The sequence below is a fragment of the Macrosteles quadrilineatus genome, unplaced genomic scaffold (genome assembly GCF_028750875.1).
Source record: "Macrosteles quadrilineatus isolate MER2022 unplaced genomic scaffold, UCM_ALF_1.0 Scaffold_12__1_contigs__length_5162894, whole genome shotgun sequence".
NCBI lineage: Eukaryota > Metazoa > Arthropoda > Insecta > Hemiptera > Cicadellidae > Macrosteles > Macrosteles quadrilineatus.
The window spans coordinates 1419098-1443595 of record NW_026542605.1 but is presented as its reverse complement, the minus strand read 5'-3'; the positions used below and the strand labels follow the sequence as shown (position 1 = coordinate 1443595).

General features: G+C 34.4%; 1 protein-coding gene across 3 annotated transcripts in view; it reads left to right on the top strand.

The window, feature by feature from the left end:
- Positions 1–361: 361 nt before the first annotated feature.
- Positions 362–24498, top strand: part of LOC129004906 (E3 SUMO-protein ligase EGR2-like) — a 38444-nt gene continuing 14307 nt past the window's right edge. Inside the window, exons 1-3 of one of the 3 annotated variants that reach the window (XM_054433608.1) lie at positions 362–447; positions 11267–11323; positions 12760–12834. The gene's annotated coding sequence lies outside the window, so the exon portion shown is untranslated. Of the gene's footprint in view, positions 448–11266; positions 11324–12759; positions 12835–14769; positions 14883–19036; positions 19140–24498 lie in introns of those variants that run through there. The other 2 variants (XM_054433607.1, XM_054433609.1) reach the window with 2 other exon arrangements.

Genomic DNA, 24498 nt, shown 5'->3' with positions numbered 1-24498 from the left:
CCACATTTGGTACCTCCAGCTATACATTACAGTATAAAAACTAAACCAAACTTATACTTTAAAATAGTATAAGTCTCATAGAAGAATTTGAGGTGTTTAGACAACTTTCCTTTAAACAGTTTATATTTCTTTCAACCATAAAGCTACTGGCATGGGAATTTTTTTATTGTAACTTCATATTTCATTCATCCCCATTGCCCAGCATCGCAATGCACGTAAGCAGGTAGTAGTGTAGTGGTGTAGATATGGAGGGGTGTTGGGGAGTTAGGGGTGTACCTAGGGTGCCTCCCTTCTTTCGCACCCTTACAACTTACAGCACAGCCCCCCTAGTCAGTAGTCAGTAGTCAGTACTACACCGTCAGTCAGTCTGTGAGTGCCAGCATAGTGCCAGTGACCGTGAGTGCCGTGCTGTGCTACATAGTGCCACTGTGATTATTGGGATCTGCGGTGAGTCCATTCCGGTGATTTTTTTAAAAATATAATGAATGTAGCCTACAATTTTTTTATTGGTATTGAACTGTTTAGTTTAATTTGTAATAGTTTTTTTCACATTGAGCAAACGTCATTATAATTCAAATATAGCTCAAATCAAATATAGTTCAAATATGATTACTATATTTACCTAATTAATACAACTAATTGTGAGATAACACATTTGTGTCAGATAGGAAAATACACTTTTTTTTTAATAACATAGAGTATGCCTATGGTTGATATGAAGGTTATCTAGTTTAATAAAATACTAATCTTATACATTTGAATATAGTAGTACTATTGTCAACCAGATACTGTGGAGTGGGAAAGAATATAGATAACTTACAACAATCGATTTATTTTATATTCGATTAAAATTGTGAACAGAGTAGTGCAAGCAGTCTAATCAATGCAAACTAATATAGCTTGTAAATAAATAATGTAAAATGACGGATTGATAAGGTAAATTAGACTTAATAGCTGCAACTCAGTAGGAATTAACAAAGCAACCCATTTAATTAAATTGAAGTTGTTTTTTTGTAGCTGCCCAAACTTTGATAATTTCAGTTTTATGTATGTTTTTAGTTAACTTTGTACAATACACGGAAATAAAACACGTGAAGGAATAATAAAAGTACATTCGCTGTTACTAAAGTATTGAAAAAATTGTCTAAAATTAACAAATTAAACTCTAATGAGGTTAAGTTATGAGAAATGCGTTTTAAATTATTGTTTCATATCATTAATTACGGCTATAATATGCTTTATCGGTCTAATAAAACTGTGTTAACTTTTTTTACCTATGTTGTTTTATTTTTTATGTAATCAATTACACATTGTGAGTTAAAAATTACGAAACTTTCAACTGTGTTTTAATTTAATTTAAATTTGATTGAGTATTTAACTACTTACTTATATGGGTTTCGATGTGATATGCTCGAGCTTGGCCTAGAAAATTCAAAACACATTTTTCTGTACAAATTAAAAAAAATATAGATCAAAACATACCCAAGGTAATTAAATAACGGTACCTTAGAGAATTTGAAATTAACTGTAATATTTTTTTACAATAGGCTATCAATACGAATATAGGGCGAAATTACAGATTTTAGATTTTTATCATCACAAAGAATTCCGTGTTTGGGTTTCGTCTTTATATGACTTATTTGTTTCTATTTAATGAAGATAGTAGTAATCCAGTGTCCTATACATCGTTTCATAAATATTACAGTGAGATATTCTCCAAGTGAATTCCGGCATTTGTAAATACTATTAATATCCAAACAAAAGATTAATCTAGATAATTAATTAATAATTAATTATGGAAAATAATCAAGTGATTTCCTTAACATAACTTGCAATAACATGTACAAGCGTGTATTTAGTGTTGTTTTCCCAATGTTTTCACTTCGATCATGTTACCGTTTAAATTTTTTACCGCAACCATGTATTATTCATGAATATGGTAGACTACTAAAATATAAATTTACAGTACGTGCATATCGTATATTTCAATATTTGTTCTCATTACGAATTATTTGGCTGCCATTTCATGCTTTATAAATTAATAATTACGTCTAAAACTAAATGTTCAAAACATATTCTGTCAATTTTAACTAAGTGCTGACCACAATTTAACTACATTGTTAGGGCCTAAATTGTTACCACTCCTGAAACGGGCAAATACAATTTACAGCCGTCTATATTTCGTCACCAGGTTGTATTGTATTGTAGCCACCGCCACTGCCTCCTACGGTATATCACTGTATCCACGGCCTACTGAATCAGGCAGGCGTAACATTGCTGTTGGTTTTAATACGAGTCCGGCACGCAACCTAGCCATTATAAGGCACCTACACATATTTCTTATTGTTCCATTGGAGTTTTTGTAATCGCTGATTTATGAATGAAACGCCCGGTAACCATTTGTATCTACAGGTGGGAGGATCATTTATTAGGTTCACTTATGCAGCGAATAATTTAATATTGATTATTGAAATAGTTGATTATGTTAGAAATGATTTAAGATAATGTATATTTTAAGGTAAAAGTATTTTTGATTTTTTTTTCACCAGTGATCCTTTATGGTGTCATTTCTAGTGCATCAGGTAACAACAATTAAAATGGGGTTTTGTGTCATAATATATCTTAAATGTACGCCCGTGTATAAGTATAAAAGTGTCAACTCTTTTAATAACTTGTCAGGGTGGGCTGAAGATCGCTGGTTCGATCCATATCGGGGACAATTGTAGACCCAAATAACTTTTAAGTCATTGGGCTTTAAAACAATTATGCCATCTAAAAAAACGTCAATTTTAAATCGTAATCGCCATAATATACACCTCTCCCCTACAAAAAGGTGTAAAATAGTCCACTTTTTAAATAAAAAAAATTAGAAACCAGCAATAGTATATCAAGGTTGTAGTATATTGCTGATTACTTTACAGAAAAATATGATTTGGACTCCTTATGAGTTTTAACAGATTTAATATTTTCTTAGCTCTTTTTCTTATGTTTCGGGAAGTATACACTATACAGTAGCTTAAATTATTTGCTTGGCTAACGTATGCCTAGATGTAAACTCTGTTCAAACCGCTTTGCGTTCCTCAGTGTTAGTACCATAATTGTGACATGGAAATTCGAGTTTTAGAAATTTTATGAGATTGTAAACTTTACAGTCAACCTCATTTTCCATTTACATCATTTGCCAGTACACGCTTACTCGTGACCATTTTGATGGAATATAGATAGGCTAAATAAATATCGAATTGATATCGAAGTTTATTTCACCCATGCACACTATTGTTTACTCTTGTAACTTTCCATCCACATTCAAGCCGCGGTTTAAACACTACCTGTCTATGCAGCTACGTAGGAAGTAGAACTGTTGTATAAAACACGTTTATGTACGCAATCAAGTGCTAAAAGCTCTCACATAGGGGAGCGTCTGATTCTGACCCTGTTTAAATTGCCAAAGTCTTGTTGCCCAACTCCCCAAAGCCACCCTACATTGCGAAAGTCCCCCCCCCCCCCCCCCGACACCTGGGACCTCCCCCTCCTGACTGCGTTTTGTGCAATCCAATTGTCATCAGCTCGGATGTTTGACCGCTTCACAAGATTTCGATCTCGATTTAAGTTCACATCAGGGGGAGTTTAGGAAATGTCTCGCAAACCGTCTCAGGTTGCACTCACAAATGGACAATATGTGTGAATGTAACGTATTTTGTCGTTTTTGATGTTTTGCAACTCCGGTGTACACTACCGCATACACTGTATCCAAATTCTTCACTATTAGTTAAAGGAATCATTTATACTTAGATGATAAACCTAAAAATCGTCAACACACGAACATTAACACACAGTGTAGTTATAATTGTGATTACCCAGAAGTTCCCATAATAACCCTGAAACTCGTGTTTTTCAACTGTCAATCTCGATACGGGACCCGAGACCGATCACACAGTAACATTCTGATATCAAAGGGAAAGTGAAAGTGGGAATAAACAAGTAGATTATAGATAAGACAGAACAACACCTACAACACAACCCATCTGAGATCAAGCTGAGGTTGCCATGAGAGAAGTCAAAAACAGTTACATCACTTTGACGTTCCCTCTCACGCATCGATCTGATAACAATAACTCTGAAAGGTTTGCTATGTTTCTCGTTAATCTGTTTGATTGTGACGAAAATAATATATTGTTTTTAAAGTTTGGTGCTGAGAAAATGCATTATTTTATGGGGTTTTAACAATTATTTTCGTTCTACAGATGATTTTTTATGAATATAAGAATTTTTTTATAGTTTGTTCTTTGTAATTCTTTGTAACTTAAAGGGGGCGAAGACATAGAGACAGTAGTGGGAAACTATTATTTTTGATAGAAAATAGTATATTAATAATCATGTTTCAACACGGTTTCAATGAACTCCGCTCACCATACGTTCGACCTCAACACATCCATCCTAGCCATTAGCCGCCGTAAACCTGTCCGCGAATGATGCATGCTCTGGCAAAAACTAACGCACTCATTCCCGGACTCAATAAAATCCCGACTAGTTGAGGCGAATACGGTAAAAAGCGTCAGAAAGGTATCGCGTCTTGCCATATGCGGGGGACAGGTGGCTTCACCTACACTGTCATAGGCCTTCTCCAGCAGAAAAATGCGGCTCGAAGGACTAAGATTCGCGACACGTCCCGTTAACGGGGAGAAAAAGTCGTCCTTCCTTCGGAGGAGGATCCGCTCTGTGCCGTCCATCACCCCTTGTAGGTAGGGAGATGTACCGGCCGGCTCTGGCACGGCTAAATGTCGGGTAATTAACGGAGATGGATCGTGGCGTGGACGGATTATAAAACAGTTAAGTTCTGACGCAACCGAGGTGGTCCCTTACTGTGAGGGGAATGTTAAATGTATGTTCCATGTTCTCGTAGTTATGTGAAACTATCGAGTTAACCTCCTTACCAGACAATATGCGATGTTCAAGAGTGGTTAAATGTGGATATTGTTAAATATCAGTCTTCTGTAGATAGTTGAAGTGTAGCTTTGATAAGAAGTTGAATTGTAACTTTCCCTGGAGAAGGATTGCCGAGAGGCATCCGAAACGTAGACCAAAGACACTGTTATTCCATGTATACCAATATTCATTCTGATTCGGCATCTAGTTGGAGAGTACTAATATTATAGATTTAATAATATAATTTTCTAAAAGGCACGCTTTAATTTTATTGAGGTGGGGTCCTGATAGTCGGCTTGCACTCTAACGCAGAGCCATTCACACTCCAACATTCATAAAAATATATTTAAAATTTCGTGGATTTCTTTTACAACACCACCTGTCATCTCCCTTGATTTTACATGCAGAACCACTTTTCTTTGTGATATTAAGTAACAACAAATATTTTAAAACTACCCACTCTTCGCGCCCTACTCACTTGCTCATAACCCTGCTCAGTTTGTTGTGCATGAACGCCACAGCATGCATCCAATACCTAATTTAGGAACTTCTCCTAAACACACTTCACTGCATTCCCATAACGACATAAAACTACTGTGAAGTTAATGTCAAAAGTACGATAACCACTCCATCGTATGTCTCACATCGGAAATAACGTCAATAGGGACTAACCTAAACAAAGTTCCTCGCTCCATAAGGATATAGCATTACGAAATGGTTAAATAAAACATTGTCTGTAAATTTCCTTTTCTTCGCAGCCCCATGACGTTGAATAGGAAACTGGGGCAAACGTGGTCCCTCTTTAGACTTGCGCATGTAATTTGGGGGTCAGCGGCGCTTGGGTACGGCCACTGACTCCGAGAACCGAGCTTTGCTCAGTGAAGGATCATTATATTCACTCCAGGAATCAAAGATACTTTTAAAAAGTCGTGCTATTAAAGTTTACATTTTTATTATTTCTCTACTCGTTAGAAATAAAATATCTTTGTTCACCGCAAATAAACTAAAACAAAATTACAATTCAGTATTATGTATAAAACATAGCATTACACTACATACTACCTCTTTTGATTTAAATTAAAATGACAAATAAGTGTTTAAATATTTGTATTGTGGAACAAATTAACTTACAATGACTTTAAATAGATAATTATGTAAATGCTTGCCTTAGTACTCTTTAAGTTTAACTTGACAACCAACTGATGACTTTTTTAGGCTGTGTAAAGATATACTGTATGCTCATGTATGTAGGTTTAGTGATCATATAATAACTTAGTAAGGTTATAATCTAATATATGCATCAAGTACTCAATACATCCTCAAAATTGTACCAATTCAGCGCCAAAACTTGCTGTTGATTGCGTTTAATGTATTACTTCATTACTATACAATTCTCACCAATTTAAAAATTCATCTCTACTCTGAAGCACAAAAAACATCAAGTCCGTTAAAACCCTGTTCATAATTGGTTACGAACAAGAGCTCATAAAGAATTTTAATGTCAGACACAAAAACAAAGCATGTGTAAACAATTTAAAATAACGTCTAAGCCCACAAAGATGTTTCCGAAGATCCTCACAGCCTATATTACAGCGGCGGGCGAGTGCTGGACAGCTGTATTGACCGGGAATGTCGTATAATTTCACGCCTACCAGCGACCGTTGGCCGCCTGCCATGTAAAATCAACACAAAAATTAATGCCGTTAAGAAATCTGAGAGGGAGCGCGATGAATAGGCGAGGGGAACGTAAGAAAGTAGCTGACAATAGATGACACCCACACTAGCGCGTGCCGCGTGCCGGGAACACGCGTCTCTCGCGCACAAAGAAGATGGGATCTAAGACGCCGCCTTGTGGCAGCCCACTCCTTGCTCTTCATGTACCTTCGGGGATCGCTGTCATATACTGGTTGAATTGTATTTTGATTGAATAATAATATACACAGATCAATTAAAATATGTCGTTCAGCCCTACTCGATTATCATTGAACTATTGACTAAAGAAGACATACGTTATACGGGAAGGTTTTTAAAAAATTAAAACAGAACTTATAGTTGAATGAGCCAATCACAGATTTCGCCACTATTAAAAATATATATTCTCGCCCAGCTTTTGTTACTTAGATGGTTGGTTTGAAATAAGCGATTCCATAGCATACACCAACGTCGTATATTAGTTTTATTTAGAATAATTTATTTTCTTTAAATTTGGTGCATTTGATTGAAACCAGATTTTCGAGAATACTTTGATGTAGGTATTTAAGTTTATTAAAACGCGCATCAATTACATATTTTACTTATTTTGCTCCGTTGAAGTTCTAAAATTTAGAAACAACCGAATGAATCTTCCTCTAAGACATTCTCCTTAACAGCTCTAGTTTACTACGTTCTGGGGAGTCTCCAGTCACGCCCTATGGACATTGGTCAATACAAAGATAACAGCTGATAAATCTTCAGGACAAATCGCGCGTGTAAGACATCTGTCGACGTCCTCAGCTGTCTTTACGTCGTCCACCCTCTTTTTTATCTCTGGTTTACCGTTTGTACCCGGATTATTGTTACTTAACGCTAAGTCTTAAGAGGGTGGTTTTTAGTAGACGGGTCCTTGGATGTAAAAAAATAATGAATACAAATATGTATGAATTATTTTAAGAGCTATTTTGTTTTCATAAAGTGTGGCTGGGTCTGGAAAATGAAAATGTCTCCCATAATAAATATAAAAAACTATTTGGATGTATTACGGTCAATTGTACTTCATTTATGGGTAAGTATAACAAATGTACCTTTGCGAACACAGCTATCTTATATTGTTTAAAGAATTTGTTGGATTTTTGTGTGCAGCAAATCGACCCCTAAATATTTATTTTTATAGGCATATTGGGTATCAATTTAAAGCTCCTCTAGATGTGCCTTTTGCGGGTTTGGATGATACCTCGTAAAAGCCCTTCGTCCTAGAGGCTTTTAAAATTTCATAGTTTCTGCTCAATTCTGTTGTAAATCATCTGGACTGTTTCAAGTTTTGATTTGTTTACATCAAAACAGATGGCCATAATACAATTTTGTTTGCATCCATACGAAAATGAGGTTATCTGTAGCTGGTGATGTTTCAGTGAATTCCAGTAAAATAATGTAATGCTACTTTGTATAAAATGTAAAAAAGAAAATGACTTACGTTGGATTTTGTATTGTGAAAGGAATTTTTGTTTTCATAGTATGTTTTGTTGGTATTTTAGGGAATTTAAGTAAAATATTGTAATGTTATTTGCTTAAATTGTTAAGAAAAGATTTTGTGTTTTCATTGTATGTTTCATTAGCATTTGTAAATTTGAAGATGCCTCGAAGAGATCGCGAACGCAATGAAAATAATAGGGATATGATGATAATTGATAGTTTTCACCCGTATCAACTATATATCAAATATATCATGTATTTTGAGTCACGAAGTGACGCAGGCTGATGGCATTTACAAATATTTTATGTTCTCGTCAGATGCTTTTGTGGAAAAAAAACGTAACAGTCTCCAATATTTTTGGACCTGACGGGGATCGAACCTGATATTCTCACCCTGAAGAGTTGAAGCTAACTGCTGTAGGATAACAATACAGTATACCATAATTGCATAACTTATATTGCATTATTCGGAGACAAAACATACCCTCATGAGAAATGTCTGTGGTTCTAAATCTAATTATATTTATTATGTGATTATTATCACAAACACCACACAATGGGTCCACACTCGTTACATAACGACTTAAAATAAAATTGTTACTAATCGGTTTGTAGTTTTTTCCTGAGGTATGAAATCAGATCACAGAAGTAAATGGGTTGTTGAAAGATTGAATTAGAGATAAGTAGATAAGTAACTCGATATAGGCTATTGGCAAACAAGTGATAATTTACAAGTTCGTGAGGCGGCAATACAAACTCAATTTTCTGCTTTTCAAAAAGCTAATCTCAATTATTTTTGATGAACGTGCGTTTGAAGCAAGGTGCGGAAGTTGTAACGGGTGTTTATTTATTTAGCTGCAACATGTTTTGAGCTGCTTCTCATCGGGCGTTTCTCAATCTATTGAGTGTTATTATATGGCTAACTTTGGATAACAATTTTACTATTTAAGAAGTATTATCCTTGATGTATTACATTTATGTTAGAAAAGTGACGTATTGTTCGATATTTTTCTACCACTAGTTCACCAGTACACCAGTTCAAATTAAAAAAGCAAAAAAAAAAAAACATTTCACTATATTAGTAACATTTGTCAACTTTTTCAAATTAGTAGTTTTTAAATCTTTAGTACATTTTAGTTAGAATATAACTCATAGATGTTATAAAATTTTCAATCTGAGTTATAACTTACCAAAAGGTACATTTAGAATATTAAACGAAACTAACTTTATGCTATTTATTTTTATTGCTATCCTTCTTCGAACTACTACTGGTTTTAAGCGCACTCCAAGCCTTCAACAACAAAGAGGGTTTTGTCCTCGCGCGTTTTAATTCCCGTACCACTATAGGCCTGTTCACACCGGCGTAGCTAGACGTCTGCAGACGTATTCGGTGTATTAATACGTCGCCAGTGCACTGTTCACACCGCAGCTACGTCTGACGGCTACGTAGCCGGTGAGCCGGCTGTCGTTTTTTTGTTTTATTATATTATTTCATATTTGTTTATAGCCTATTTGTTAATTTATTGTTTATTTTTATTAGTGTTTCATGAATTTCAGTTAAGATCACCACGGTTCAATTGCAGCTTTTATTAGTACCCTGAAAAGCCTGTTGATTAATGTGTTAATGTTGACAAAAATATTTCACTCTAATTTTTAGGCCGTATAGCCTGTAGTAGACTATAAGATTTGCACTATATTATGATATAAAAGAAATTACCAGAAAACATGCAATAATTTTGCTCATCCATAAGGATTACATAATAAAATAGTCCATGGTGTAAGTTGTAAAAAGACGTAGTCTAGTAGGCCTATGTCTAGAAATAATTCATTAATGTTTCATAAATGTCAGCCCACATGAACCACAATAAACCATATTAAGAGAGACATTGTTTTTGATAAGGAGATTTGCAAGCATAAACAAAAAAATTTAGTGGACACTAAATTGCTCTTATGATGAATATTATTATATTGATCATAGTTGTCTTAAGATTGTTATGTTATAGGCCTAGTCTAATTTGAATGTGATAGATTAACGCGATTTAATGATTTTTTAAATTATAGTGAATTTTTGTGTTATAGTCCAACATTTACCACTTATAAATTAATGATGAGGTGGAGGGAGGGTGGCGGTGACAGCCCGGTGTGCTAGTGCGCATGCGCGTATTCGGCGATGCGAGCTACGCGTAGCTAGCCGGCGTAGCGGCAGCGCCGTAGCTTCCGTAGCTCACGTATTAATATGCCGGTGTGAACACTCCCTATGAATTACATTAGGAGCTACGTCAGCTACGTATTTCGAAAAAGTATTAATACGTCTGGCTACGCCGGTGTGAACAGTCCTTATAACTTACAGAACCGCTGGGAACGCTAGTTCTCTAAAAATTACCGACTACAACTTTTCTACATTTCCTGTTTTCGACCAGGTAGTAAAGTGCGGAGGAAATACCGTTGAGCTGTTGAGCTTGCACTGATATATTTTAATTAAAACAAGTCCCAACCGTGTAAACAGTCACATTGTAAATATCGTCGAAAGTTGGGCTGCGAATCGCGTGTGAACTTCGGATACTAAATAACCGGATCAAGCATCACACCTGCACCAGAGGTAACCATTAGTAGGTCTTGGGAATCTGTCAAATACCTTCCATTGCCTGTAAACTGCTTAAAAGTAGACTTTGCGGATTCATATTTAGCAGGAGATACTGTATAAACTGCAATTATGATCAAAGATGTGCTAGTGAATTCATCTAACACAAATTTCTTTAATTGATATTGGAACTGGGATTCAATTGCGATACTAAATTGTAAAATTGCTTTATTCACTAGATGGGGAGTTCGCAGAAAATACCTACTACCTTTGACTATCATCCAATAGTCAATGATACTACTTTACATTTTTAAATCCAAACACCAATTGAATATTAATATTTTATTAATTTGAAATTTATATAAATGGCATTCACCAACGTCGTCACTCTAAATTATTTTTGATAAGATTTGAGTTTAGAGTTTACGTCAAAATTTATTTTGCCAATTATATTTTGTATGATATAAGTTTTGTTGTATCATTCCATCAATATTAGTGAATAACAATAACAATAACTAACTAATAATAACTAATAATAATTAATAACAATAACTTTTTTACTATCCAATAAATGTTATTTTTTTGTTTCAGAATCTTTGATTCTACAAAGTTGAAATCCACATCTTGAACTATTCTGAAGCTTATAAGGTAAGTAAAATATCTTCATCTATATTTGTATTCGCTTTTAAGACTTTTATCTCAGACAATTTTTCTAACAGATAACGTATAAAGTAAAAAAAAAATATGTTGACCTACGACTACATGTAAAATTTACATACAGGGTGATTTGTACTCAGTGTGACAAAATTTTTTTGGTGCAAGTACAAAGTAAATGAAGTGTGATGATGCACATAAAATGTTCCAAGTCTAAAAACTAGCTTCCCAAAAAATTATTTTATGTTTTTCAAAAATAACCATGTTTTTAAACTTAATACAGCGATTTCTCAATTACCTGTATTGGATTTGAGTAGATAATGCCATTTTCGTGTTCTACATTAAATTTTGATCAAGAATAATGGAAAATGACGGAGGATCAGTTGTAAAAACTCCATGGTAAATAGATTCAAAAATGAAAATTAAGATATTTGATAAAAATTTGAAAAACAATTGTCTATTGCATTTTTCACACCCTGTATTCAATTTCTTGAATACACACACTTGTGTATTGAATACACAGTGAATACAGTTGTGTATTGAATACACACATGACACTTTCGTGTCGGAATATGTTAAAAACTGCGCCATTTTATAAGCTTTCCAACGATATGCTACACTATTGAGGTTTATGTCTGCTTATGTACGCTTTAATGGTTTGAAGACTACAAAGCATTGTGTCTTTAACATTTAAAACATAGAAAGTCAGCATGTATTAAGCAAAAGATGTATTTTTGATTTAGCTTGAACAGTAAAAACAGTAAAAAAGTTCCTTGTTTTCTGGTATTCAAACCACTAAAACAAGCAAAAAAATATCTAAACCTCAATAGTAGAGCATATGGTTGGAAAGCTTATAAAATGGCGCAGTTTTTAACATATTCCGACACTTTCTTGTATACAGGGTGTGAAAAATGCAATGGACCATTGTTTTTAAAATTTTTATAAAATATCTTAATTTTTATCTTAGAATCTATTTACCATGGAGTTTTTACAACTGATCCTCCGTCATTTTCCATTATTCTTGTCCAAAATTTAACGTAGAACACGAAAATGACATTATCTACTCAAAACCATATACAGGTAATTGAGAAATCGCTGTATTAAGTTTAAAAGTATGGCTATTTTTTTTAAAACATAAAATAATTTTTTGGGACGCTAATTTTGAGACTTGGAACATTTGATACGCATCATCACACTTCATTTACTTTGTACTTACATCAAAAAAATTTTGTCACACTGAGTACAAATCACCCTGTATACAATTTGCGTCATTAGTTACTCAAATATAGTGGAATAATTAATCACTTACGACAAAATGTGTACTACTTTTTTTATCAGTAATTCAGTTAAAGCGAAAACCATTGTTATTTGAGATAGTAAAGTTAATTTAGCCTAGGTTTACAAATAAATAAGTTATTTTGAACTTCCAGAGCAACGCAGACGAGTTGCAACTGGAGGACTCACATGATCACGAACACGAAATAAATCCATCCCTTCACCTTTTGGTAAGTAAACATAAAAAAACTAAATACAATTAAACGGTTTGGCAAGTTAGACAAATCACGACAAAGAAGAATATTTAATGTTAAATTATTTATATTTGACACAGCAATAAACAACAGTTTAGTTGCTAGGGCAATGTCGTTGCATCACGGCCACTGCGCCGATCACCGAAGATGAAGTGGACCAAACAAATGCATCAAACTGTCCACTTAGCGAGGCTATGACAAGATGCATTTGTTGGCCAACAGCATCTGGTTCACGGCCGGAGGCTAAGGTCTGCATGATATGCAGCTTCCTGTGTTCAAACTCTGATGCATTTTCATAACAATAGGAAATGTAAGAATAAACACAATAATTATAAGATGTAATGAATTGTTGAATGAAGGACGTTCTTTATAAAGATTATTTGGGAGAAGTATTGTTCTATTTTAGAGATAGAATGACCTATATATCGTACAATGTGGGTTACAACAAGCTGTATTAGTTTTATCAACTTTTTAATCAGGAATGTCCCAGACTTTATTATTCAATACAATTTTTGGTACCAAAAGCAATAGTCTCACATTTTAAACTTAGTTTCTTAACTATCCGTAACCATTTTGCCCGAAGCTAATAGGTCGGCTAAAAAGCCGCCAAAAGTGGACCGATTTGGCGGGTGTCCTCTTTAAGAAGTGATAATAGCGAAGGGTGGGTGTGCCATATATCAAGGGTCGGCGCCCGCCGTGCCTCAGGGAAGGTCCTAATGGAGCCGCTAATTATTGTATTGACTCAAAACTGGGTCCTCGAGCTCATATAAACTGGCAATTTGGTTTAAAAATCACTTGGGACGCTGGGACGCTTGTGGGTGTAGGACGGGGTTTGTAATTTTGCCGTTAGCGGAATTCCGCAGTTTCGTAAAAGTCGATGGCGTCTCCCCGCCGCCACACTAATACCTGTTATTATTTTATTAGTCTTGTATTTCCCTCGGTTGTTCGTGCGGGAATCGTTTTGTTGGTTTGGTTTAGGTTTCTTTGTTTGCAGAATAAACTATAATGTGGCTCTACTACTCAATGCAGGAAAAAGATTGAGTCAGCAATATATAATACGTCAACATGTGTAGTTGACTCTTTGCGATTAATTCACAATGAGTGGTTTAGTCATTGACTCACAAAATGAAATTTCCATATAAAAATTGTACAGTAAAATACCATTACTATATTACAGGATTTTACAGTTTTTTGTGTTTTCAAAATGTTTGTGGTAGCTTCAAATGATTTGAAATTTTTTTTTGTTACAGTTAAAATATACATTTAAGACTTTTCAACTAAAATGTTTGAAATTTGCAATACTTCTAGCGTCATAACAATATACTTCCATTGAAAAAATAATAATTATGCCTATTGTTTGATTATTCATACAAACATGTTACACATCAAGTAGCATGTTGAAACCAATTAAGAATTCTTGATATTCTTATTAGTACTACAGTAGTATCATGAATTGTTTACTTTGAATAAGAATCAAGTGTAACAATAGATTTAAAGTTATATTCGAATAACCACGCCAAAGCAATACTTTTACAGCTTAAATATATCGATATAAACATCTCCTTTAAACATTGCTCCCCTTAGTATAATAAAAACAATATCTCATACATCTTTTCCAGCAGCTATACTATGTAAATGCTCAACAAACTCATCCACACTCATACGATATTCTATCACTCTTTCCATCCCCAACGAAGCGAAGATGTCGAACCTATTCCCATTGTTTTGTTTTCACACACGTTGCGGTGCTGCAGCAGGTAGCAAAGTGTCAGTTATCATGCATTATCAGGCCCGATTTAATTAGTCCGGTCAGCTGGTATGGGGCGGGGGGGCGGGGGGAGATGACGAGGGGGAGGGGGCGCGCCACCGACCGAGCTTCAGCTTCCACACTCGCGCTCCGGAGCTCTCACCGCGAGGAGCTCAGTATGTGTTGTAGCATTGGTGGAGACTTCGCGGTGTGCGTGTGATAGTGACGTGTGATATTGTGATATTGGAGCTACCTTTGTCCACCTTCATCTGCTCCTGTAAGTGTCTTGTGAGATGTGTGGAAGGATTTAGCGGGAAATGCGTAGAAAAATTTGTATTTGAACAGAGATATATGAGGATAATACGGTTGTCTTAGCTTTGGAATAAAGTATTATATTTGAGTCTGGGATTGGATTAGACAACTTTTATATTTGTGAAAATGTCACACATGATTTCCTAAATATAATATTTATAATAACTCAAGGAGTTAACACGTATTTTTGAAAGATCGCAAAACTAAAGTAATAACGTTAAATTAACTGACAATACTCAAAATTATACCAATACCACTGTTAAATATTTTTCAAGTCAATGTTGGTCACAATGTTACAAGGCTTAACTTTTAAGAACGTTGGAAACATTTCATGTTTTGTTTTTTAGTATAAAGTCCTTACTATCTCAATGATAAAATATTTACACCGATTTGACAAATTCGTTAACGGTATATCCAGACATTTTTTTGTCAAATCATATACGTATTTGGTATGATCAATTATAAAGTAGGCCTATACACATTTTATTGTAACAGACCAAAATAAAATCCCATCCATAAAATGTCATAGAAAATATTTGTTACGGTACTCAAAATTAGTTTTACGTTATAAACTGATAAATTTAGCCTGCGATTTAATTCCGAACCGAATAAATCCACTTTCCTTTTGTCAGGAAACTTGACAATGCGCAAGTCCAGGAGTATCTGAAAACGATGCGTCATAGTGGCTGTCGTATGTCATATAACTACAACTCGTAGTACGCTGTACGCGGCGTCGTAACCAACGTAGTAACTCGGCAATATGTGTAGTTACGACAACACGTATAGCTCTACAACTAATCATATAGCTATTAGATCAAGATGCTGTTATACGTCGAAAATGATGTTTTACAACGCTATCAGTTATAAACTTAAAATTATACAATAAAACGTATAGTTATACGACCCAATGTTGTTATATGTCAACAATGTAGTTTGACATCGCTATCAGTTATACGAAAACTTAAAATTATACAATAAAAAGGAATAGTTATACGGTCCAATGCTGTTATATGTAAACAATCTTGTTATACGACAAAACATGCTGGTACAAGACTATAAACACCATTTGCAGTTACATGACAAAACTCGAAACATAAATATTTTAATTTAGTTGTAGTTTATGAAATAACTTATTTCTTCATGTTACTGATGTTATACAACGAAGAATATGTAGTAACGTACTAAAAACTAACATTTAATAATTTCTACACCAATTGTGATATATTGGCCCATACAACGAGTTAAAGGCCAGCCTTTAAAATGTAATAAAAATGAATGAGTTTACTAATTTAAAATAAGGCATTTTAAATATAAATGGTTGAAATAATAATCACGCAGATTAAATTGATTGTAACATAAATTGAAATTTACCTTAACTAGCATTGTTAAGAGCTTAAAATTTTATATTACAGATAATTATTGATTTAGTTGTATATTAATGTTTATTTGCTAATGCGGCATTTAAAAATGATATTGTCTAAACGAATTCGTCCTTTAAACACTCCAAAACAGTCCTAAATAAGTAGAGTAGTTAAAGTTTTTCACTCTTTTAACTCAAACAGTAAGTTAAAGATTTACTGTATGAGTGAGTAACATATATTGCAAAACTACTGTAGTATTTTTGTTGGTCATAGCATTTTATTTTGTTGTATCCTAAACACAAACGTAAATGATGAACTAGGAGTACTGTATCTTACAAATATAATTTCCCATGTCAAATTGGTCCAATAGTTAATAATTATTAGTTATTTAATTTGATTTATTACACTTTTTGTTTTCGGATTACTACGGTATTGTTACGCTTTAGGATGAAAAATAATTGCCATGCAACTGCGTGATTTTATAGTAAATTGGTGCTTCAGTTTACAATTAATTGATTGTTTGTACGTCATCACAGACGATATTGATTACTTATTTATATTATTAGAACGAAACTACTTTTTTAACGAAAATTATTAATACATTATTTTGCTTAATGCATTAATTAATTAAAATTAATAAATTAAATTAAATTAAATTAAATTAATTAATTAATTTTTTTAATTAATTAAATAAGTTTAATTACGGTATAAGAACACGTAGAAGTTAAATGAAGTTAAAATAAACTCAATAATCAGAATATAAATATTTCATGGCCATTATAAATAACGTACTAAAAACCTCTGACACGGGGTTTTCTATACACCTCATTCTGCATCGATCATATTACAGTAATTGATCGTGTTCTTTACAAAACGAGTTTCGTCCATTACTCGTGAAATTAAGCAATTTATACTTTAACAAATTGTATTGTAGATAAGACTAAATACTAAAAATATTTGCATGGATGGACCCTAGAATGCTGTTTTGTGTAGGGGCCTATATCGAAAAATACAAACAGTAAAATTTCTATTTTGGTAACATTCAACTTTCAAGTTCCGTTCAACTACAGTAGGTGACAACGTGTTTTAACGATTATAGGCGACCTTTTAACAAATATTGTTATTTATTAGCACAAGTCCAATGAGTACACCGTGCAACAATAAATAAATAAAATTACATAACATGCAGAGGGGAAAATGTAATATTTTACAAACAAAAAAAACGGAACGTAACATTTAAAACCCACACTCATACCTGTAGGCAGGGTTTAATTTAAACTTTTCCCTTTCTCTATTTTCTCTACATTTTTACTTTGTCATTTTTTCATCTGTCTATTTTTAACAATGCTATGATGAATATTATTATTACAAATTTCGAGGAATACGTGCCTTATACGCCAATGTCAATATATATGATGTTTCATTTTCAAAACAAATGCGCATCGTGTTGGCGTGTTGCTACCAACACAATCTACAAACTACAAACGCACTCCTGACTACGAAACCTGTAATTATTAGGATGAGTTCGTGAAACACGAATGTCCGAGACCATTTCCACATTTCCACTCAACACTGAACCTTCGGAAGTTGTCATCTACACGACATTCTGTAGCATTGACGTCAAATATTGCTGTTGTGTCAGAGTTTCTATGAATCCAACTTGTAATGTGCTTTAGCAGCAAAACAAACGTGTTTTGTTGTGTAACCTGTGTTGATTCTTAATATACTTGCATATTGATTATTTCTTGTAGTAATTTGTATACGGACCATATTTTGGGATTATTGTAAACGGCAAAATAGAATAATGCATACTCTTATAAAAAAAAATGTGTAGCCTCTTTACTGAACGTAGAAGCAGAATAAGTTAATTATAATTTCATACAACTTAACTACTGTATCCTGAAAAAAATATTTTTATCTATGCTGCTAAGCATCAAATTGACGATTAGCGTAGGGTATGGATAATTTGAAGAATTAAACATTGATGTTTAAATATAAAAACCATGATGATCATTTTTTACTTCTACCATTAGCTGCAGATACAGATTATTTGTATGTAACTGTGGTATATTATGTTTGTTATGTTTTTGATACTTATACTTTCAAAGATACATAAGTTGATGCAATATAAAGAAATATGAATAGGCATACACTACATTACATTCGTTATTACGAGTATATTGCAGCGATATAACATACCGACTATGAAATGAGCTATGAAATATACAGTATTACCTATGAAAGAAAACATGCATTGAGTGTAATTAAATAACAACCGGCAACAAATTGTCATAGATTCATCTTTGTTTAACTGTTATTCTTGACGAAAATATAATAATTTTGTGAACGAATCGGCATGCGTTTCCAAATTTCTAGACTTTAAAATAACTATTCGAATACGAACAATTCAACGATTGATATCTTACAAATTCGTTTACTTATCAACAAAATTGATATTCAAACACTTGAAACCGGTTCGCTCAGTTGTACGAACCCCAAACAAACGAGCGGTAATTGCCCTGGAAGACCACGACCGGTTTACGCCGTTTACGCACGGCACTACGCAAGTACGCAAGTCTGCTGCATTACGCAGTCGCAGTACAGTTTTGGTCCTTCGCGCCGGATATGCCTGTCACGGGTGTCTTGTGTCTTCACGGCTCCTAATTAATTAATGAGAAAGCGTGGGGGGAGGTGGAGGGGGGAAGGCGTGGACAGCCAATGGCCAGCTTTCCCTGATAACGATGGAAACCACGCGATTCGCGTAGTGGGGGACCGGAGAGAAGAGATCGACCGTGATTTGGTATTCGTGGCTTATAATTGCATAGGATAATACGGTTTTTGGCTACGACGAAGGAGAAATGGTAAGTTGTGGCTTTGCAATAACTTAAAAACTTATTCTTTTATCTTATTTATTTACACAATATTCAACCCCTTGATTTTACATAGCAACAGTTTGAATCAACCACAGCGTACATTGGTGTGGTCCTAATTAACTTGTTCGTTAAGTGCAAAATTAGAGAATCCAATACTGTATGTCCCGATTTAACGTGACACTCATACAGAGACTCAATCGTAAAAACACATTCTGTAATAATGGGGTGTTTACAAACAATTCATTTAAGAATAAATAGTCATGAGGAGTTAGTCTTGCAGGATAAAAGTATAAATTTATTTGTATTGTCAAGTTAGAGAACCAAGCTATTGTCACTAACTAGTATGACTTATAATGATCAATTGAATTACAATAAAGTACCTTAACTCTCCTCATATTAGTACTGTAATAATAGAGGATTTCTGACAAATATATCTGCTTACACAAGAAAAAGTAGTGATTCAAACTTAACATAGAGTATACGAGAAACTATTCATGTATTCATCATACAATTAGATTTTTCTCATTCCATCAAGTATACGCTATTTTCCATTTCAAAATTAGTAATCACTGAGGTTTACATTTTAACGTACAAAACGAGCACCTGAGGTGTTGGCGTGCGTGTGTTGTGTCTAGTGCGATGCACTCCCACACACGCCTACAACAGATCACATTTCTGTCTGTCTGTCTGTCCGTGATAAGCCCTGGGAGGCGACTTTGACACTACAAGCCTGGTAGGTAGGTGTTGCCCCATTTGCAGATGCCAGTTTTTGCCTCGAAACTTTTTGTAATGCATTACTAATTAATTAAATCTAAATAGATGCTAAAAACGTCTAAACTTGTTTGGGTTGTTCTGACTTTGAAATATTCCTAAATATGTCAAAAAATGTTCAACAAAGTAGCCTATTGTGTTCAAAGATTAGCGTTTAAAATTGTGATTTCGCGTAGTAACTCTAAATGAAACGACATATTGTGTTGTTGGTTATTCATTGTAGTATAGTTTGATTATAACTGTACCTAGTATAAGTTTTTAGAACAACTGAGTTTATTATGCATAATTATGAGTTTTTAATTTTTTTGTCTTTTTTAACAATCAATTGTTTAACAATGTATTTTTTCATGCGATAACATTCAAATGAAGTATCTTTGTTTGACTCAGTTTTGCTATTTTCACCCAGAAACCAATCCAAGCAGACTTTCTTGAATTATAACCAAGCGAATGATATCGTAAATTGTTATCTGTAATTTTGAATTCGATTAGTGTTCAAAGCGAATAAAATTGAAGCGTATAAATAAATAAGAAACTCAGTGAAATACCATATTATTCAGTCGTATTCTATTGTTGGATATGTTTTGGATTAAGACTCACTAAATGTTTTGAATCTGATATCATAAGAAGATAATCGACAGCTAGTTTGTTCTTGTACTGTCAATTTCAAAGCTGTTCTAACTATTTGATAAACTTTAAATTGGACAGAGATTAATTGCGTTCTTATTGACTAAGTATACATTTAAAAATACACTTTGTTAGAGTCCGTAGTAAGATTTTGCAGTGTAAGTTTACCTGATCTTTTATTGCAACAGTGCAACAGCAGTTGCAAAATAGCTGTAATATACTCTAATGCTCTCTTTACCAAAGATGCGAACATTTCTAAATCAGATTCTGTACGATTCTTGTATTGAAATAAACGTATTCGCTCAACAAATCTATTCAGAATCCTTCAAGAATCTATACAAAGCCCACCAGTCCCAAGACTTGTTGGATGTTTGCGGAAAGCCCATTGTCTGGTCAATATTTGTCGTGTTGTGGGCGAGCTGGCCAATCTGTAAAGCAGAGTGTTTGTCCGTGACTGGCTCAACACAAGTGCTGCACTTCCTCTATTCTACCGCCTACTGTAGGCCCTAGACTCCGGATGTTGTGTGAGAATCTCCAACTCACGGGATCCTGTAGAGAGTAGAAATGTACACTACCATGGATAATATTCTCAGCCGAGGATTGTAGGCTTTCCCTAAAAGCAGGGTAATATTGGAATGCTAATGCTAACATTTTAAAATGTTCCTCCATCCAAGTCCAAAAATATTTTTTCCCTCTTGTACTTGATCAAGAATAGTCTTAGAAAAATTGGGCAACTGGAATGAATTGTTTTCACCAGTTTAGTATCACTATCGTTGGTAAAGCACCCTAGAGGTCACTAGCACTAGACAATATAGTACTATCAGAAGATATTTGGCTTAGTTCACTGTAATTTTTCTGTCTTCACTTAGTTATATCTGTACAACATTTGGTTACCGTTGCTAAAATAAAAAATTACATCGACGAAACGAGTGATACAATCTCATTACACTAGTAAGAAAAGGTTACACCCTTACGAGATCTTACTCTCCTTGTATTCTATACTAAATAATTACAGTTTTCGCAAATGGTAAATACAATAATAACTAATTGCCGAAATAAAAAAAAATCCCATTTTACACTATCACAACAGATTCAACCCTTACTCAATCCCTAGTATTTTCCAGCAAATTACATGGCTAAAAGAGATCATCCCTGAGTGAAAGTGGTAGGGGATGGTTATTGATCAGCCAGGGGGGTCAGTGACGTCGCCCTGATGCAACAGTTGGAGCAGGTCCAGGGGGTGCAGGGGGTGCAGGGGGTGAAAGAGAGACTGTCGCACCTGTTGCACCATGGAGTACTACGCGACGTGACGCGAACGTATTTACATAAAGTAATTCCAGTTGATGTTACTTTATGTACTCAAAGACTTAGGCCTATCATCATGACTTGGTCATACAGTGTTATCAGTGTTAGATATTTACCTGTTTGTTGTATGGAAAATATTCACATATAAAAAAATCAAGCATACGAGAATTCATTTATTATTTATTGCATTGATTGGCGATAAATTCTAAATATATGTATTACTTTTCACGGGTAAATATTAGTTACGATCCTTTAAAAACTGTATAATTATGAATAGTATGTATTTTATGCATAGTATAGTACAACGCGTGTACTATAAACACCGAAAATGACTAAAACGCATGACACCACAACAAATATTAAAGAGTTAAAAATGTTAAAAAAACACTTCCACTACACATTCACAATACTTATGTATTTTTTACCACACAAAACTAAACTTATTCCTATACAAAAACATAAAACAGTTTGCTATTTCGCGCAAGTTAACGAAATATGCCTGGATCTGTAGGCTACGTTAATTAGAGAGATTAATGATTTATGATACTTGGGTTAAATTTAAATTAACTCCGTCAAAGCAGGTCGAGCGACGCTCTGATTCAAACACCGTTAGGTCGTGTGTAGCAAACATAATTTTGGGCAGTTGTTTGTAAAACAGATGTCAAGTCAGTGGGTCGCCCTACACACACACACACACACACACACACGTGTTGTGAGCGTCATAAAATACCAACAGGACCAGATCCCCGCTGTGTATACCGTCCGGTAGGATTAAATCCTGATAGCTTAACTTTGGTTTCGACCAACCAGTTAAATTTATCGAGTTAACTCCCGGTTCTTGAGGGATTATTAGAAGTAGTAGAGTCAAAACGGGAATCCCGTTTTATTGGCAAATTTGTAAATTCGCATTGTCAAATCCTATGATATACGGATGAACGGATGAGATTTCCGTCCATAAACTGGGAGGGTCTTAATAAGTTGTTGCCTAAACACAGTTCATCATTCACGGATCATTCTTGGATTGGTAAATTCCTAAGGCGTTTGGAAAGCTGTTTAATTTATGAATCGCCTCCCGATATCCAGATGCGATTACGGGCTTAACGATATAAAATAAGAATTTTCTCATCCAGATCAAACAAGGTAAATAATGTTCATAATATTATTCTTTGATGAACCTCTATTTCCTCACACTACACATTACAACCAGAGCTTTAAACAAATAGATATACAAAAGTAAAAACTTGCTACGTATAAATTTAGTGACACGAGTTACCGCATTTGATGGGGAGTTGATTTGAAATTGGTAGAAAGCATAAACAAATTTGTTTACATTTTACGTGATTTTTGTCAACACCAAAACCTCATGTCAACTTGCACCTTGTGTTTTCATCGATACTCCCCAGGAGTATAATGCATCGATAAAAAAATGATAGAGAAACATGTGCTGGACACGCATAGCAACCACCTCACCAAAACAGGTTTTATGTTACAATTGGATGAAAGTTGCACAACGTCAAATACGCTCATAACAAAATCAGACAAACAAGCAGATTTTTCAGACGAAACAATTAACTAGATTTATCTGGTCGGACGAACAAGTAGGATCTTCGAGTGGTTAATCTCGATGTAGATAGTTGATAGCGGATAGCGGTCGGTGGATTGTCGCCTCTGCCTACATGTGGCCAATTATCCTATCCTGTGCGGACGGTCTGGTGTCTAGGGGTTGGCGGGGGGTGGGGGTGAAGGTCGACAGACACGTGCGACCTTGAACTCCAGGGTGTAACGCCACGGCCCGGGCGGGTCGATATAGCGCAACACACGACAACTTGGGCTACTCGTGGAAAACCCCCCCAACCACCCACAACCCCCCCTCACCACGAGGGATGATAACCTCTACGATCTACTCTGATGTATTAGTAAACAATGTCTCTGTTTTTGTGCGAACCCTATTTGTTTTTATCCATTACCTTAGAGTTTTTCAAGATAAATCTTCAGCCAATAAATTGCTGCTGGTTTCTTTATTACGTGTGTGATTTCGTATGGGATTCAAGAATGAAGGATGATTTTTTATTATAAATAAATGTATTGGGAGATAAAATATTTATATACTCCTAATTATTTTGATAGTTTTTTTCTCTGTAATATGGGTTAATGGTCGTAATTTTCTAATAATTTTAAGGTTGATGGCCTTATTGCTTTTTTTTTTGTTTCCTTGTTAGAGTTCTTAATTTTAATCACTTAAGCTTCTCTCGTTCTGTATGTTTCCGTAAACATTTGCTCTTAAAAGATGCATTAGAATTTCATACAGTTTTACAAACAGTTTTTAACAGCATCTAATTTTGTTATCTTACTGCTTCTACTGCAGTCAACTGTTTAAAACCAAACACAAATTATCTTGGTGGACCTCAATAAATACCCACTATTGTTCGTATTTTGTATATGTATATATTGCAAACATTTTTTGGAAATAAAGCAGATTTGATTTGATTTGATTTTACCCAAAGCATCGCTGGACACGATCAAATTAAGCCTTACTCGTAACGTAAAATATACACCTAAATCCAGTATAATTGATTTAACTTAAGTACTAGTGCTAAATTTAACAACGATTTTGTAATATAGGCTGTTGACAGTTACTAAAAACAGC